The sequence below is a fragment of the Capsicum annuum genome, unplaced genomic scaffold, assembly GCF_002878395.1.
Source record: "Capsicum annuum cultivar UCD-10X-F1 unplaced genomic scaffold, UCD10Xv1.1 ctg3484, whole genome shotgun sequence".
Taxonomy (NCBI): domain Eukaryota; kingdom Viridiplantae; phylum Streptophyta; class Magnoliopsida; order Solanales; family Solanaceae; genus Capsicum; species Capsicum annuum.
The window spans coordinates 23,021-27,530 of NW_025841714.1; the positions used below are offsets into that span (position 1 = coordinate 23,021).

The 4,510-nt window shown below is 40.1% G+C and overlaps 1 pseudogene; it reads right to left on the reverse strand.

Moving 5' to 3' along the window:
- Nucleotides 1–2,481: 2,481 nt before the first annotated feature.
- LOC124891396 lies at nucleotides 2,482–3,716 on the reverse strand (annotated as a pseudogene).
- Nucleotides 3,717–4,510: the final 794 nt, after the last annotated feature.

The following is a 4,510-nucleotide window of genomic DNA, read 5'->3' on the forward strand; positions in this document are numbered from 1 at the left end:
AGTGAGGAGACAGAAAGAATATTTTCATACCTTAAACCTATAGCTATCAACAGTCCACACCTTTGGTTTTGTCAACACTGAGAAGCGAAGAGCTCAAGGTCAGGCAAGGCAGTCTAAGAGGCTATGGAATAGTTGCCTCAAAATAAGGGGTTATATATGATTAACCATTTATAGACACCTTTACAGATTTTTTTATAGATATTTAAGAATTGATTTATATTTCCCTGAGATCTTGGAGAAGACATGTCCAGTCCAATGAATTTAAATCCCTTATCTCTCAGCTCGGAAGGGCACCAACAGTCGTGTTATCGTACAGGATAGCTGAGATAAAAGCTATGTTATTATGCATGGAAACTTTAAGAAAAACCCTTGCTTTCTTATATAGTCTAATTGAAGTGAAGTAATGTACCTATACCCGAGAGTAGAAAAAAAACAAATAAATCTCTCTTGTACTGGAGAGTTTTCCCCTTAAGGCATCCATAGGCCCTGAAAACACGACTTTATATGCTTGTAATGATCTACTCATTTGCCTTCAATCCTGCCTTTTGAAGAAGAGGCCGCTAAGGAAGGCCTTCCAACCATAATGCCTCTATGGACGGGCGGCGTGCTCCATTTTTAGTACTGCACAATCAGTCCCGCATGAGTAGAGGCGCGCAGACAAGTGAATATAAAAGTAGTCTTTCTCTGTGGTAAGCATATTCAAGTACCAAATAGCCCAAGGAGTAGGCTTCCCGATGCTGAACTCTATTTCTTAGGTTCGAAGGTTCATAGGTTCGTAGGAGTATCCTATGGCGTAGGCCCTTCTTGCCAAAAAGTGGAGTTTTGACTGACTCTCTGTGCCTATGTGTGAAAACGAGTATGAGAACAGAACATCTTTCAAACATCGAGATGAAATAAGCCGTGAGAATGGCAAACGGAACTAAGAGATGCACAAGGCACCACCAGCCCTTGGCACAATGATCAGGTCAAGCAAAGCGATATTATTTTCAATTTATTTTTTTAAGCCCTAGGTACCACGCAATCCATTTTGATCTATTTCAGTTGCTAATGAAATGGAATATGGGGAACTCTCCGTCTAAGTGGTTAATCCGATGAGTCAATTCTTAATGCGATGCATTTGTGAAATGGGATGGAGATCTTCCCGAACTTAGTCCAGTCCTATTAAAGATGGGGGTGAATCAAGAAACTCTTATAGATAAATGGGATAGGAAGGAAGAACCATTGATAGCATTTGCAGCTGCTTCTTTTCGATCAATATACAAGCAATTGGGCGCGAAGCTTTCTTCATGAAAAAACTCGTCCTTGTCAATATAGGACTATCTTTCATTCTGCTTTTACTTATTTTTTGGAAATCTATCATTTTTGAAATTTTTTCATTGTCTTTAGTACGATCTGGCTTCATACCTCTCGCCTATCGGAACACCAACCCAATCGTCGAAAGCAGAAGTGGGTTTGGGGAATGAAAGAATAAGACCATCTTCTTTACCACCAAAAATGGTAACATAAGACCCTTCTTCACTCATGCTTGTTATCTGCTTGAGAATACTGTCCAGTCAAGTCTTTGTTCTTTTATTCTAAAATATAGGTGCTAACCAAATTCCCCATGTTATATGCAAGGTCAATAAAATTCTCCAGAGAGTGAGTTTCTGATCATAATGAGCACCTAAAGTTGGATTTCCAGTTGTAGTTTTTAGTTTGGGGTGCCAATAGTAGCATAGTTGCTTAGTCGTCCTTCCTCTTATGTATTACAATATAGGTGTTTTTCATGATGCCTTTAGCAAAAAACAGACTTAATGGACAAATTAGAGATAGGCTAGAATCAGTTCTTGAACTTTAGAGAACAGGCGGAAAGAGGTTCATCAGAGCAATAGGGAAAGCTTATAGAGGGGTGGTCTTATTACGATAAGTGAAGCCAGGGTTCCCTTTGTTTGGCGTTCAGGGAAGAGAAAGGAATTTATTCGGGAAGCGCTTACCAGCCCCTTTACTGGTTCCAAGGGGAAGCAGTAATTAGACCAATAGGGCACTGCTCTCCGCCTGTCGTAACAACAATAAAAGTCCATACCAGAATTTCATTACCTTATTCCCCCTAAAATGGATACATTGGTACAACAGGAGGCTCGAGAAACCTCGAGCATAATATATGCTACCATCGGAGAGACTTTAGCCACATCTTAACCCGAATGAGGCGATCAAGAAAGTTGTGGGCCTCTTAGTACCCGCATACGATAGCTTTGTGGAGCTTTTCGGGTTAAAAACCTGTTCTACATCAGAACCGATCTCAAAACCCTAATATCACCATCTTCAGAGAAAGGACTTTCTCTATATCTATATCTATGCAACTAGTTCTTTCACTTACTTACAAATCCATCCATCTTACTTACTCAAAAGCTTTGAATATTCTACTAGAAATCTTGCTTCTAGCTTTGGGCACATCTGACATTAACAGAAATAGCGTATATATAAGGCTAGCCTTTTCTCTCAAGCGTCTTGGTATTGGATCCGCTCTTATGTTAACATGAACATGAATTAGATTCTATTCGAATTCTTTATTCTTAAGAGAATCCCCCACCGGAACCATTCTTAAGACCACCAAGCTCTCTCGAATGAATTATACTCTTTCTGCTTTCGAGCTACACCGGGGGAAAAATCTTTTCCCCACTAAGATATGCATCTCTATGTCTATATCATCTTGAAGACGGATGCGATGGGAAGAAGTGGTATTTAGAAGTGTTGCTGACTTAACATTTAGGTTTCGGCATAACAAAGCTTGCACTGTCTTTTTGCACTTAGGTGCACAGCGTGCCATTGGTAATGATTCTACTACGGTGCCATAAATTCGCAAGTTGATCCTAAGTAATTATTGTTGTTCATTGGATTCTGGAGGAACTACTTCATTAGGATTGGGAATTGCTGTGATTCTTCCTGAATAGCCTGGATTCTCCCGTCGAGTGTCACTTTGAAAGTATTACCTAAACTCTTCTGACTGAATATGATAAAGCCTATAAAACATAGAGCTACTATCATTTCTTCATTATAAATTGAGATCTTCTTCGAACTTGATGCACAAATAGATAGAATAGCAGCAAATATCATATTTCTAGCCTGCATATTCGTGGAACTCAATCTCATTTAGAAAGAATGATCTCTATCTTTCAGCAACTAAACGGAAAGTGGTTTAAGAATAAGAAAGGACTGACGAATCGGATGCGCTCGCCCAGCGAGAAAGGCCCTGACCCTGCCAACCAAGTATCAGAAAGAAAGAAGAGAAACAAAGGAGAAGAGAACTTCGTATTTTGGTAACTCTCTAGGAGTCATATTTAACCTTGAATGCTATTAATAGATTCTACAGCAATAGTCCCTCAGACTCGAAAAGTAATAACGAAAGTAGCTAACCCAATAGCAGATTCTGCGGCTGCCACCGTTGAAACCAATGAAGCAAATAATTGACCCATCATATCATCCGAAGAAACAGAAAATACCAAAAAGTTTGAATTCACAGCTAATAATATTGATTCAATTGTCATTGACATAATAGGAATATTTTGTCTATTAAGGAGGATTCCCCGAATACCTGAAATAGAGATAATCATAGAAAATGTGAAATATTTGATAGGATCCATTTCGGGAACGTAGAATGGTTGAGAAATTCAAATGTGAAATAATACGTCAACTCTTCTACTTGAAATATCCTTCAATTATGGATATGGAAGAAATCTTCTTTTCTATACTCATGTTTCCCTCCCATCGTGCTTCGCCGATTGTTGTGCTCGTGTCAACCAATCCCTCAAGTGCCATAAATTAGCCCTGGGGACACTGGGTTTGTTGGCATTATAGGCAGCTTTGCTGGCAAAGTGGTTAATAATCATTTTGACCATCTCACTTGGTGATGGAAGTTCACCCAAGTTGTGGTGCCACAACCTTCAAACTAGGCATGCCTTCTCCGATTCAATCAGGGGGCTAATCTGGTCGGCCAAGTGATCTTTTTGTTCTTTAATCTTGGCCAATTAAAGTTTATCCAAGGCTCTTTTGATCTCAGACCGATCCCCTGGCTCTTCTTCAGCCGCGGGAAGGCTTGGTTCTGTCGAAGAGCTAACACCCCCTCCAGCGCTCTCACCTGATCCTAAGCCAGAGGCCCCCGTCTAAAGCTCTGACCCTTGCTTCAAGATCTGCTCTGGGAGAATATCCCCACCCGATGTGATCAACGTCGCATATCGACCTTTTTGTGCGGCGGAGCGAACACCTACTTTGAGGAGAAAGAAATCCTTTCCTAAAGTGAAAGTGAACTCAAGCCGGTACATCATAAATAAAAAGAGAGGCTTCAGTTTCTTGGATATCTATGGAATATCGCATTGTTACTGGCCTTTCCAAAAATGCATTTTATTGGTAGGAAATAAGGGAGACTATGACTCTCCTCCTTTATGTGTTCTATATCAAAGTCAAAGAGGGTCTTGACATCTTTCTTAAGGGTTTCTTTCAACACCTTACAATTTGTTCTCATCAGGAACCTCTG